The 15,076-nt window shown below is 37.1% G+C and overlaps 1 long non-coding RNA gene across 1 annotated transcript; it reads right to left on the bottom strand.

Moving 5' to 3' along the window:
• Positions 1 to 11,941: 11,941 nt before the first annotated feature.
• Positions 11,942 to 12,523, bottom strand: LOC149945635 (uncharacterized). Its single transcript, XR_016480935.1, has 3 exons — positions 12,503 to 12,523; positions 12,281 to 12,361; positions 11,942 to 12,000 (listed from the first exon to the last, which is right to left on the bottom strand). It is a non-coding gene; the product is annotated as an uncharacterized LOC149945635 (long non-coding RNA).
• Positions 12,524 to 15,076: the final 2,553 nt, after the last annotated feature.

Genomic DNA, 15,076 nt, shown 5'->3' with positions numbered 1-15,076 from the left:
ATACACGAAAGCTGGTTAATGTCTTTTAAATTATAAATTACACCCTACAAATTTTAAATCATTGATATTTTTAAAATTTCAACTTTCTATATTGCAACGTGTTGATTTTGTTTCTAAATGTCCAAGAATGCCTTAATATTTGCATTGAACTGATGAACGAGACCAGCCTGTTGTTGGTATTCCGATTGTAGTTTACACCGTTTTTTAAATAAACATTGTGCACCTAACTCTTAGTTTAACCGAAACGTAATTTATAAAAATATAATAAAATTAAGATATTTTATTAACTAGAGCCTTTAGTATTACCCATATATATATATCGTCTGTTTTTAAATTATCGTAATTGTAAAGCTATTATGTGTGTACTGAGTGTATCAACTTGTTTTTATTTATTGTATTGGTTAGATACACTATAAAGAAAGATTTTATTTAGTTACAGGTACATCTTAGTAGACAAAGCAATAACAGGTCTGTGGTGCCCTTTGATGTCCCAGGCCGCTTTCGTACTACACAGCAAGAGCCACCGTGTGCTACCCTTTTTCCAAGAGGAGAATAGCTCAACCAATGAACCTCTTTTGTGATGGGCCACTTGGAATTCTAGTAACATAAGTTTATGATGACAACGTACACATCGCCCATCGCTACTTAAGATAGATGGATTTAATAGAATATTCCATTTAGCTTACTATGCTTGAGCTTTATTAAGGCCCAACTTGACCTTGCTCTAGCCTCTAAACCTTGGACTAAGGGTTAAAATGCAAAAAATTTCATATTTAATAAAGCAATTCGAACGGTACTTTTAACATGATAAACACTTTAGATTACGTTAAAAAAACAAAAGAGAAAAGATGAAAACAAACTCCCTCTCAAAAATAATGAAGATCGCTTTAAAAAATTAATAAATCTTAACCACATTTTATTTTTATGGCCAAATATAATTCACTATATTTAATTTTAACATATTTACCATCGATATACAGGGTGTTTAAACAGGTTATGCAAAAATTTTAAGGAGTTGTAGCAGTTGAGAATTATGCCTGTTTTTTTCCAATTTCCCTACGATGAGTTAAAAGAGTGTTATAGAGCTTCAAAGTGTGGCCTACTAGCCCCTGGAAGTAGGCTGCAACAAGCACAAAACTTAGCAGCAGGGAAATGCAATTTCAGGTGTACGATGAATTTGCGAATGCGTGGGAATTGAGATAAGTAACAAAAACAAATGAGTAAAAAATAAATGTACAATGAGTTTAATACTCAACAGGGGCGGACTGGCCAGGTGGACAGGTGTGCAAAATCCTTAAACTTAGGGGGCCGGTCACCTTAATAAGTTTTAGTGGGTAAATGGGTACAATTATAGTATAAGGTATCCGTCGCCATTTTCTTTTTTATTCAATTTTTTTTAAACAATCAATGGACAAACCAATTTTCTTTAAAATAAACCCCCGCTTTTCAAGAAACATTGAGAATTTATGGTATATTTTCAAAATTAAAAAATACGTTATTCTATCCAATATATTAATAAAAATCACTCAAAAACAACGACGAACGGTGAGCGGGTGCTCGATGTCATTCGATTTTGTACGCGTTTGAAAACGGCGGCGTAATTCGCCAATGCCGAAACATGTCACGCGCCTCTTTTAAGGCAAATTAAAGAGTTTTATAGTGTACGAAAAAACGTTGTTTTTGAGTGATTTTTATTAATATCATATACACTAGTTTGGAGTATCAAGTTACTATCCAATATAGGTAGAATATACAGAGCAAATTTGGTCGTATTTATTCATTTTGATAGATTGATAGATAGTAGGGTGCACGTCGGTAGTCTTACTACTTTCGGACTTAACTACGATTTAATATTTTTGCTATTCAGTTATAATGTATTGATTTTCAATAGTTTTTATGTTTTTAATCAACAACCTAACGGGACCAAGGCTAAATATAGTGGATTTGGGTGGGAATATATTTACTTTCTTTGTTAGGTTAGGCACCGTAGGTTAGGTTAGGTTAGGTAAGGTTGATGAACGCGCGCCAAAGGCCCGCAGGCACCGTAGGTTTGGCAAGGTTAGGTTAGGTTAGGTTAGGTTGATGTACGCGCGCCGTAGGCGCGTAAGCACTGTTGTATACGAGGGGTCCAACACTAAGTTAATGACTAAAACTACCCAAAAATAAGCTTAAACCCACCCGAAAATAAGCTAAAACGTAACCGAAAATAAATTAAAATAAAAAATACGCCTTTTCCGAATAGTGTAGACAAATTAGAATTTTGCTGCCTAATAAATATTAACAAGCTGGAAATAATTTTAATTGACGTTAGGCATCCCAAATAAGAGTTATATGAGTTTGCGACGGTTTCTGGCTTGTGCCAAATTTTTTAGAGCCAAAAAACCACGTAATTTTTGGACTTTTTAGTTTTTTGCTTATAATGCGACAGCAATGCATCTTACAGATAATGTTTCTCTTACTATAATGACAGAGCATACAATTGCACGTCGAATACTCTACTTAACAGTTAAATTGGGTACAGCCGTTTAGCTACAATTGATCGTCAAAGATCGGCAATCTTTACCAACTTGGAGGAAAATGGAATTATGCTCATGTTCCAACGCCTGTAACTCAATAACGGCTACTCCAAATGAAAAATGTCACGCATGATGGTTGTAGAGCATCAAATTCTACGTAGAAAGAGCTCCTAAATTTTAAAATTATCTTACTTTTATGTAGAGATACCAATGAAAACATCTTCATCTGGCATATCCCTTCATCCTCGTTCCCACTCCATCTTCCCTCGTCCTGTCTAGCTCACACATTGAGCCCTTCTAAATCTTATACCCAGTTTATTGCCGGCTTCTAATTTGAAGTTCTTCAGTTTTTACGGTAATTAATTTGTTAATTTAGTTAACTAAGTTGTTGTTATTAAGTTAATATCTTTTGCCGTTTTCGGTGTTCTACAACGACGTGTATGTGTTGTGCCATAAGTGATTGGTAGGCAATTTGCCTTGATATGGTAGGCAATTTGCCTTGATATGGCGGGCACGACTTGTTTCATATGTGGTGATGCTGTTAAAAATGATGAAGATCAAGGTACAATAAAGGAAAAGTCACTGAAAACATTTATTGATGCCAGCAAGAGGAGAAAGGATGGCTATCATACTTGGTTAGAGCGTCAAACATCTGTTTTCGTTCATGAAAAGTGTCGAAAAGGTGTCTACACAATTGAGTCAAGTATTCTCAAGGCTGAAAGAGAAGAAAAAACTCCAGAACACGTGACCAGAGGTAAAGTCAACACGTTCAACTTCAAGAAACTATGTATTTATTGTGAGAAGGATGCCTCTGAATCCTTTAAGGCCCAACAAAAAAGTTAAATAAACACAGGTGAGATAGTGTGCAGGAGGTAATGAACTTGGATACCATAGGAAGTATAAGAACAGCTGCTGTCGCTAGAGAGGATGAATGGGGTGAGGGTGTTTTACGGAGGCTTGGAACTGAAACAGATTTAGTAGCAGCAGAAGGAAGGTACCACAGTTCATTACGCATGCGTTTCTTTCTCCATGCACCTTCTTCAACAGATTCAAAACCTCGTGGCCGGCCTGAAAGTGCTGAAATTACGGAATGTATTGGCTTCATTGTCAAATGGATGGAAGAGAATGAGGAATTGTGTCAATTTACACTAGAAGATATTCTACAAACATATGAAGGAATTGTTCCCAGGAAGGAATATATACTTGCAAAGTTGTCTGAAAGATTTAAAGATGATATAATTGTGGTACCCGGAACTAATAATTTCAAGCAATCAATAATATGCTTTCGAAACAACGGCCACAATATCCTGACCAATAATTGGTATGAGTCCAGGAAAACTGACGTGAACAAAGAAAGTATGCGGGTGGTGAAAGCAGCCGCAGAGATCATACGTGAGGACATCAGGTCAAAAGTTTATTCATTGGATAAGTATCCCTCTCCTGACATGTTTTTAAGTAGTGTGAATGATGACATCCCAGATTCTTTGAAGTTGATGTTGGACACTATAACCAGTCCAGCTAAAAAAAGAAAGGAAGATGGAGAGAGGAAGGACAAAACTCGGAAAAAAGTCCAAGCCATTGCCCATTCACTGATATCATCGACCGGACCAAGATCATTCACATCCCCAATCCTACTAGGAGTTTGAACTTTGTTGTACAGGAAGTATGGATCGAGGCACCTAGTGGACGTGCTTTCAGCCATGGGTTTCAGCAGTTCATATGGAGAAGTGAGGAAATTCGAAGTTTCAACTCTTCAGCAGCCTCTTGAAATCATAAACAAGAACTCATTCACACAATTCGTTTTTGACAACGCAGACATAAACATGGATACAATTGATGGCCATGACACTTTTTATGCCATGGGGGGTATTCAGTGTTTTACTCCCAAAAGCTCTCTGATTCCAAGAACCCCTATTTACAAGGTTAAGTCACTTCCGAAATCAACCTCCTTGAAAGAGTACGGCAGTATTTCCCTGGAGCACTTCGATAAACCTAGTGAAGTAGGTTTAGATACAGTGACCGTTGAGGCTATAGCTATTGGAGTTGAAAAAGAAGTACTGCCGAGGTTAGCAGAGCTGCTGTGGATGTACGGGAAATGGAAGGATGTTATCAACTTACCTGTTTGGAATGGGTTTATGGAGACGATAACATCTAACCAGCCTTTCCAGACCTCACGCATATTGTGCCTTCCATTTATCAGAGCTCCCCCTTGGACGTTGACACCATCTATACAGCCCTCAAAACAGCTGCAAAAAAATGTAAGGAGCCACATCAAAAGTTTTGTTTTGTCACCTTGGATCATCCACTCTACATAAAAGCAAGAAAAATTGTTGCTTCCTGTGGACTAGATAGTGAGCTGAGCTGTGTTATCGTGCGGCTTGGTGGCTTCCATTTATTAATGTCATTCATGGGTGCCATTGGATTCATAATGGACGGCAGTGGTTTGCAAGATTTATTCAATGTTTGTTTCGCACTAGCATTGACAAAAGCCATGATGTCTGGGCACTACTATTCAAGAGCCGTAAGAGCTCATATTTTGGCTCAGCTTGCTCTGGGTAAAATTATTCTGTCTACAATGGAACTATAACAAGAGGAGCACACTGCCCTATCTTCTCTTCTCGACAACTTTGGGACTGATGAATTCGACATGAATGACCCCAACGTGGAAGAACTGATGCCAAAATTTCAAGCACAGTTACGAAACTTGGAGGAAAAAAGCCCTACAGCTAAACTATGGGTGCAATATTTCCGTATGGTTTCAATACTCAAACAGTTCATTGAAGCTGAGAGAAGTGGGGATTGGGAGTTGCACCTAGCAAGCATAAAGAATATGATACCCTACTTTCACGCAAGTTGACACTTTAACTATGCCAAAGCTAGCCAAATATACTTGCAGGATATGCAGAAACTTGATAAAAAACTCACTCCTACTGAATACGAGCAATTTGTAACCTTAGGTTTTTTTACCATCAGACGAACCCAAAAACACTGGTCAGGCATATGGTCAGACATGACCATTGAACAAGTCCTCATGAGGGCTATATCCTCATGCGGGGGCTTGTCACGAGGGCGGGGGATTACAGATGGAACTTTGGCTAGATGGATTGCTGGAATGCCAACAGCAGTAGACGTTACACACCAAATTGAGGAATTCTCTGGTGTATCGTTTACTTCATATCAGATCAACACGTTGATACCACAAATTATCGTATGAAGAGGGACAACATTGATGTGGAGATATTCAGTAAGTGGTTTGATTCTCATGACCCATTCCCTCAAGGAACGTCCATCATGTGCATTAGTACTGGAGTGTTGGGGGGTGATGACATCAACTGCCCAGAGGCTTATGAAAAAGGGAAAAAAAGCATGGAAAATATTCAAGGGAAAAATTTTAAGGAAGTAGAGTTCCTGAGGACGAACCGAGTAGTGCCCCTACGAGCCGTGAAGTGTACAGTCAAGGTGAATGGTGAACCAGTTCCTGTCAGTCCTGATACAATTTTCCGTCGAATTCCTTTCCATATGAAGTCGCCATAACAGCTCGAGTCATATTTCGCCTTTGAGTTAGCCCCATATCCATTAACTCTTTTTGATGACGACGGATTAATGCGCAAGACAAGAAAATCAGACCTCTTTAAGCTGTTCAATCCAGTCAATGTTGAAATCACAAGCAACGCAGGCTTCGTTCTTGACGGTGGGTTCCTCTTACACCGAGTTGTGTGGAATACTGGTGAAGTGTTTTCCTCCATCCTTAAAAAGTACGTGAACTACGTCAAAAAACACTTTGGGTCCAATTGCACCATAGTATTTAATGGATACCCTGAGGAGGGAACTGAGAAAAGCATAAAATCTGCTGAACGTGCCCGAAGAGCCCGCGCTATGTCATCCGCTTCTGTTTTATTTGATGAGACAATGCCAACAACTATGCCAAAAGAACGTTTCTTATTAAACGAACGTAATAAGAAACGTCTTATCTCAATGTTGACAGAAAAATTATGTGGTGAAGGGTATCAGGTCAAACAGGCCCTTGAAGACGCAGACCCCTTGATTGTTGGAACAGCCATAGAAAAGTCGAGACAGGGAGGCACCGTCTTCATTGTCGGGGAAGACACTGATTTGTTGGTCCTGCTGACTGACCACATAGCTGATAGAAGTGAGCAGGAAGAACCCGTCGCGAATATATTCCTCATGAAACCTGGAAAGGGAAACCAAGAACCATCCATTTACAACCCCAACATTTCTAAGCTTTCTGAAGAAGCCAAAAACATATGTTATTTCTTCACGCCTTCAGCGGCTGTGACACCACCTCTAAATTTTTTCGACAGGGCAAAATCAAAGTTATAAAAACATTTCAAAAGAACGCGAGCCTCCAACATGTCGCCTCAGACTTCACGGATCCCAACGCCACTCCTGATAAGATCGCTGAGACAGGAGTAAAGTTCATTGTGTGTTTGTACGCGGGTGGTAGCTCCAAATCTTTGAATGAAATTCGTCTGCAACTGTTCCAGAGAGCTTTATCGAAAAATAATAACTTCAATTTGGCATGTTTGCCTCCCAGCGAAGCCGCCGCTCGCCAGCACTCCCTCATGGTCTACTTGCAGGTTCAGATCTGGAAGAACAGTCAGCTGGATCCACTAAAATGGGGATGGTAGAACTCAAAAAACGGTCTGATCCCCATTGCAACCACCCAACAGCCAGCGCCCCAGGAACTGCTCAATACAATATCCTGCACGTGCAAGAAGGGATGCCAAGCCGCTTGTTCCTGCAGGAAAGCGGGAATTAAGTGCTCGGCTTTAGGCAGCAATTGCTAGGGGCTTTCCTGCCTTAACTCTCTAACAGAAGAGGACATCTTCCTTGATTCGACGCAAATCGACGATGAGATTGACATCGTCGAGGAAGAAATCTATTTAGATCCAATGCCAGAAGAAGATGAAGAATTGGACAACGACGTTTCCTCCCAGGGACCATCTTCCCCGAAACGCAGAAAAAAATTAAATAGTAAATAAATGTAAATTCCAAACAAAAAGAATGTTCGTAAAACATTTATCTCTTTTCAATTTTATATTGCAATTGAAATTTTTTCCCATTAATAAAACCTTTCAATTGGTATGTTTTTTTTTTCACTTTTAAACCCGTTTATTATCATTTTTTGAACTAGCATGCTAATTAATAATAATTAAACATAGATCTAACTACCTATGTAGGTAAGTACACTAACTGAATTGCCCTTAAATTAAAATAAATGGACGAAGGTGTATGATTTGTATTTAAAAATTAATTTGACTTCCCAAAACAGTCTTAGCAGGAAGTTAGAGCTACGAATACTTTCACGTTTTTATTGGTATCTCTAGATAGGAGTGAGCTAATTTTCTTTGACGATCGATTGTGAATAAACGGCTTAACAAATTTTAACTGTATTTGACGTGATATTGTATGCTCTTTCGATTTAGTAAGAATAACATTTTCTGTATTAGGCATCGTTTTCGAGTTTTAAGCGAAAAACTGAAAAATGTCAAAATATTTTGTGGTTTTTGGCTCTAAAAAATTTGGCACAAGCCAGAAACCGTCGCAAACTCATACAACTCTTATCTGGGATGCCAACCGTCAATTAAAATTATTTCCAGCTTGTGTATATTTATTTGGCAGCGCGGCCTTTTTTCGGGTTTTTTTTCCTGGTCTAGAAATATTGCTAGTTAATTTTAATGCCTGCTACAGAAAATACGCCTTTTATAAAATATTGCTTTATATTCTACCTATATTGGATAGAATAACGTAATTTATGATTTTGAAAATATACCATAAATTCTCAATGTTTCTCGAAAAGCGGGGGTTTATTTGAAAAAAAAAATTGTATTGTCCATTGATTGTTTAAAAAAAAATCAATGAAAAAACAAAATGGCGACGGATACCTTATACTATAATTCTACCTGAAAATGTCTAGTAGCCGCCAGCCTAGCACTAAGCCTAAGTCGAAACTTTTTTAGGGGCTGCAATCAGTGGCGTAGATATCGCCAATGCAGACCCCGCAATGTGGAGGATCCCAGGCGCCATGGGGTCCCATAATTGCCTATGGGGCTGAGTACAGAGGAGCCGCGAGGGGACTCATCTAGTTTTTCCTTTTGGCGGCTAAAGTTAATGTTTTGCTTGCTTCAAATATTTGTTTAGGTTTTCTAAGCCGATAGTTTACGCCAATTTTTTTATAAATACAGCAGAATAATCGTCGCCTAAATATCCGAACAACGTACATAGAGGAAGTAACATAGAGTAGGGAGTCCTACTTTACTGAATTTTGAAAAGTATCCAGACACACGTCTTATAGCAGATCGTTATTCGTTAAACGTGGTAAATTATTAACTTAGAATTGTTAGTTGTCTTTGGTGTTAGTAGTTCAAATTTCAAGTTGTTAAGGTAAGGTTAATTCGTTTGCATAATTTAATTTTTGACCTGGGTAGTTTTTGTTTAGAAAATCTAATAGAAGTTAAGAGAAGTACATTGTGAAAAACTAAATTTAAAGAGATAAAACTGTATGAAATTCACAATATATTTATTTATAAAATCCATTGAGTTGGGAATAATACTATCTAGAGCCCCAGTTCAAATTTTCCCCATAGGCTTTAACACAGCATTAGTGAAGATAGGAACGAAAATCATGGGAGGGTTATCAACTACGACAAAAGCCACCTATGAGCGAAAAATGCAACTACTTAAATGAAAAATTCTTCGATGACCCCTGCCGCCAACTATTAGCAGAGATTCTGACCATATAGAGATATGAAACTCCGCCTGAAAAGCGACCCCCGGAATTTTAAAAAAATCCTGAGCGGAGTGACGCCTAACGGCCGGGAGAAAGCGCATTTTTCTAAATCCCAAACAGAGGATTTCAGACGCAAAAATGTATATACGCGTTTTGACTTAGAAATTAACACTAGAGAAATATGCCTGGAAGCAATTGTTCTGTAAAATTTTGTAAGTTCTAAAGAAAAGCAAAGGATCTCCTTGTTTAAGTTTCCAAAAGAGAAAGAACGGTGGGAAAAATTAATTAATATCTCTTTTTAAGGCCTATCTTTAATATGTTGTTTGTCAATAAACTTAGCTCTGAGAAATGGCAGATAAATATCGGAAGAAGCGATCTTTATTTGAAAGATGCGATACATAATAAAATATGCGGCCTACATTTTGAGGATTCTTGTTTTATGAATGGTAAAACAAAAAACAGACTGACATCAAACGCTATTCCAACAATATTTTCAAATGAATTTAAGCCAACAAATATTGAGTTTTAAGTATTGTTTATTTATAAGTTAATTTAAATGAATCATATTTCCCAAGGGAATGATAATTTAGCTAGTTGCTCAAACGTAAAGTTTCCGGAGAACTTAGTAGAAAATGATATCAAGGACTGTCATAAAACAACTGGTACGATGAAATTTATACATTAGTAGCGGGGTCATAAGTTAAAACTCAATTTTCAAAAAGAATCTAGTAAACGGTCTGTAGAAATGGTGGAAGTGCGCAACAATAGACCTACAAAAAGGACCTGTGTTTCAGTTATAGCAAGTTCCAGCGAAACTTTATCTACAGAACAGGATTGTAAACAGTTTTATTCGAAACAACTCTATTAAATTTTAACATGATTTTCTTTATTAGTAGAAATTCCTACAATTGAAATTCAGCGGGCTACTAAACCTAATATCGAGACAAAGTCAAATAAAACAACCGCCAACAAAATGGTTCAAGTAGCGGATTTGAAAACCTATGCAAACAAAAATAATCAAACAGAAGATAGCAAAACATACGAAAACAAAAAGGTTCAAGCCGCTGGATTTAAGACAAAAAAGGAAACATCACATTTAAGAACTATAAGCAAACAGAAATCTAAAATAAAAAGGTTGCAATTGAAAATCAAAAAACTAAATGAAAAGTTGGCAAGTAACGTACACATGGGTCAAAACACAGCTACAAATTTCCTTTCAGACATTGCTAAAGACATTTTTGACTCTGAGCTTAAGTTAAAATCTAGAAAAGCAAGAGGCAGGCGATACACAAGTAAAATAAAAAGTTGGGCGTTATCCTTGTACTATCATAGCCCTCAGGCATATCGTCAATGGCAAAATGTTCTGTGCCTACCAACAAAGAGAACCTTACAAAAATGGTTATCTAAGAGTGAGATCAAGCCAGGGTTTGATGTTAACGTGATTCATGCTATAAAAGCTAGATTTGAAAACAAACCAGCAAGTGAAAGGTTATGCTTAGTAGCATTTGATGAAATGAGTCTCACAGAAGGACTAATGTATAACGTCAAAGATGATCAAGTAGATGGTTTTGTAGATTTTGGCCCAATAGGTCGCACTAATGAATATGCAAACCAAGCGTTAGTTTTCATGGTGAAGGGTTTAAAAAGCAAATGGAAACAACCTGTAGGTTTTTTTTTGACGAAAGATTCCTGTCCGGCTGAAAATTTAAAGCTTTTGCTTGAAGAATGCCTAGCCCACTTGAAAAATGCTGGCCTTATAGTAAAAGCAATTGTCTGTGATCAAGGACCAAACAATCAAGCCTTGTTCAAAAATTTTGGAATTAGCTCCAAACAACCATTTCTTACCATTGAAGGAGAAAATATTTTCTTTTTCTTTGACGTGCCCCACTTGCTCAAGAGTGTCCGAAATAACTTGCAGTGATATATTTTCATAATTGATGGTGTTCTAGTCAAATGGGATTACCTTCGAAAATTTTATGACATTGATGTTAAATTAGGTAAATTTCGAGCTGCCTACAAGTTAAAGAAAAAACATTTGGATTTACCAGCATTTTCAAAGATGAAAGTATCTCTAGCTGCACAAGTATTTAGTAAAAGTGTTGCGAATGGCATGGAAGCTGCAATTGGTACAGCGGAATTGCCGTTAGAAGCATGTCACACTGTTGAGTTTGTAGACCGAATTAATGATTTATTCGACTGTTGCAACAGTCGACAGATCCATCATAAAAATCAATACAAGAGACCAATGAATGATCGCTCTATGCATGAAAAGATATTTGAAGAAGCTTTGACCTGGCTAGATAAATGGAAAATCCAAGGTTGTAGATCTAAAACTTTGCCATGCATTGAAGGCTGGAAGTTATCTAATGATTTGGAAGGACCTGAAAATAAATTATGGATTTAAATATCTATTAACTGGGAAAATATCTCAGGACTTTCTTGAGAATTTGTTTGGCTCCATTAGATTAAAGGGAGGTTACAGAGATCACCCTACACCACAGCATTTCAGAAGTTCTTATAGAAGTGCATCGGCTAACTCACTCCTCAAACCATCAAATGCCAACTGTTGCGATGATATGGAAGAATTCCTTCTTAACATTGACTCATATAACACCCATATAATAATTCCAGATGATTATGATGAAAGTCTTCCATCAGCAAATAATTATTATCCCAGGGCATGTTTGGAGGAATACTTTCAAATTTGTAAAAGTTCACTTGAAAGCCAAGGGCCTGGAAAACAAAACATACTATCTTATATTTCAGGATATGTCTTATCACGTTGTAATAAAAACCACAATTGTGAATCATGCAAAACCAAACTTGTAGATGAAAAACAAACACTCAACCAGTCAAATATATTAGCATCATTTAAGTCTCATGATATATCAACATTCAGTGGCTTGACAATACCAACTGAAAGATTCCTGAGCTACGTATCAGAGATCAATGACAAGTTTGATACACTTTTCCCAATGGTAATACACATGAATAAAGTCAAAGAGAGGATTACCAGAATTATTTCAAGAACAATCGATCAATCTTGGTTTATTTCAAAAGATGAGATGCATCAGCATGTTCCATGTGTTGATTACTTGAAAAAACAAATCAATTTTTTTGTACAACTTTCCATTCGTAGTACATTGGAAAAACATAATTTAAACCATAAGCATGACAAAGCCCAGAAACGTCTAGATCGCAAATTACTTAAGGTCCAACAATAACAAATACTTACCAAACATTTTAGTCGTTAACCATTTCGATAACATATACTTGGATTAATAATATTCCAATTATTTATCCCAGAAATATCCTTGGATTAATGATCATTAATTAACCTCTGGCCCTGATTCAAGTAACAAAGGTCTAAAATAACAAAAAAAATAGATAATATATGAACGTTCTTAAAATAATTAAATATAATTAATTAAAAACTTACTTTTTATCTTATCTTAATAAATTATATTGAAAATCCTCTAAGCAATCGTATTTCTTTATTAAAGCTGCACAGTGCACATATGATTCATTGAATTTCATTCACACGTAAACCTACTACAAATAAACACGTGAAGAAAAAGCTTTCTCCCGGTTAATAGATGGCGCCGACGTTAACGAAAAAAAAGGGGGCGCAGCGATGAATAGGGAGTTTCATATCTCTATATTGTCAGTATCTCTGCTATTAGCGATTTTGTGAACTATTATAATTTTAACTTTTGAATTGAAGAGGGAAAGCGACGCGTTTCTAAGAAAAATTTTGAAAACGCGTTTTTTTAAATTAAAGTCATGTATATCTGAAAACTCTTTATTAACACAATAAAGGTTTCTTTTGTGGGTTCTTTACTATTTCGTAATAGATTTTGAGTGAAATTTTAAGCATAATGGGTAGGAAATGCGCTCGAGATCTACGGTTTCCCAATCCCATGTAAACTTGCTGAGGTTAACGGTAATAGTCAGTGTATATCCTTTATTATTTATATTCATTATTTATTTATTTATATTCATTATTTATTTATTTATATTCATTATTTATTTATTTTTATTCATTATTTATTTATTTATATTCATTATTTATTTATTTATATTCATTATTATTTATTTGTATTCATTTTTTAATACTTTATTTTGTTTTAGTGCAATTTAATCTTTTAAAATACTCTAAATTATTTCAAAATGAAATTTGATTTACCAAGAAACTTCGTTGTTTTGTTTTTTAGCTTTAAATTATAATAGTTCACAAAGTCGCTAATAGGTGGCGGCAGGGGCCATCGAAGAATTTTTCATTTAAATAGTTGCATTTTTCACTCATAGGTGGCTTTTGTCGTAGTTGATAACCCTCCCATGATTTTCGTTCCTATCTTCACTAATGCTGTGTTAAAGCCTATGGGGGAAATTTGAACTGGGGCTCTAGATAGTATTATTCCCAACTCAATGATAAAATCCAACGTTTCAGCGGAATTTCAAACCGTTTTAAGTCTTTTTTAATTTAGAAAATCAAAATTTCTAACTATCGTCTTTGGTTACATTTCTTAAATGATGGTGCTTATTGAACGAAATAATAGAATGCATGTGAAACAAAGAAAAGGGATTTAGAACAAATGAACAATAGACTCAACTAAAACAAATTATACTGCTCGAATCATAGAAATATCTCCGTAAAGGCAATGTCTTTCCAAAACTTGAAATTACATAACTTTCAACGCCTTATCTATAAACGGTGAAACCATGGAAATTTTCAAACACAAGATTTCATTTTATCCTACTTTACTGAATAAACAAAATAACTTAAAGGGGCTGGCAACCTCATTCGTGCTCTAAAAATTATCGTCCCATTTACGTAGTTCATACAGTGTGTCAGAATTTATAGCCCGGTAACAAAGACCATACCACCGGAGGCCTATCATCATAGTGCTGTACGCCAGCGTCCACCTAACCCGGACAGGTGACAAATCCAGCATGGGTAGCAGAACCCTACTACTGATGATCGCACCTTTGACGCAAGCCACTCAACCCAGCAGAAGGTGCAGCAATGGGTGGACCAATCCCCACTTCGCACACAGCAGTGGGATTAAGAATGGAAGCTTTAGCAACTCCAGCCGACACCCCGCCTATGGAGGCAGGGAGTCAAGCCCTTTGGAGAGAGCTCCTAAAGGGGAACGACGAGCACACAGCAGCCCAAGTAACCCGGCACAGCTGGCACCGGAGATCCCGGTGGACCCCAAAAGGCCGGGAAACAGGACCGCCGTGCGCGCATATGGAGGCTCGCCGCCCCACAGCAGGCTACCCGATCCGCTGAGGCGGCCAGTTTGCCTGGACCCTCTCCGTTAGCCTGAACCGAAGCTCAGTATCCAGCCCAAACCTGACCGAAGTCGGAGGTGGAGATAGGACCATTTGATCAGAGCTAACATCTCCCAGTGCGCCACCGCCCTTATGGGTTACAAGAGCCGGACCCCGACTCCCCGGTAAAGCCACCACTTATTGCACACTCTAACTCATTTAGGGCCACGTAGTTCATACATAATGTCGCAAACGAAAATGGCACTTTCACCGCTCAGTGTAACTCCCTGGTAATTTTGACGAAGAATATCTTTCACGAGCTTAAAGCCAAAGCCCATTAATATAAATGAAAATAACGCTGGCTTTGACCAAATAATGATAAATTATTGAATCAGAAGGTGAAATTGACTATTTTAAATACTCGTTTGCTTTCAAATGATATATATATATATATATATTGATATTTCGATTAAAAACGCGTTTGCAGTCCACGTCATTTATCACAGTCATAACTGTGTATTCGATCAAGCCGCTG

Source organism: Leiobunum rupestre, chromosome 5 (genome assembly GCF_980474605.1).
Source record: "Leiobunum rupestre chromosome 5, qqLeiRupe1.1.hap1, whole genome shotgun sequence".
In the NCBI taxonomy this organism is placed as follows: domain Eukaryota; kingdom Metazoa; phylum Arthropoda; class Arachnida; order Opiliones; family Sclerosomatidae; genus Leiobunum; species Leiobunum rupestre.
The sequence above is the reverse complement of the archived record's forward strand: the minus strand, read 5'-3'. Positions and strand labels throughout refer to the sequence as shown.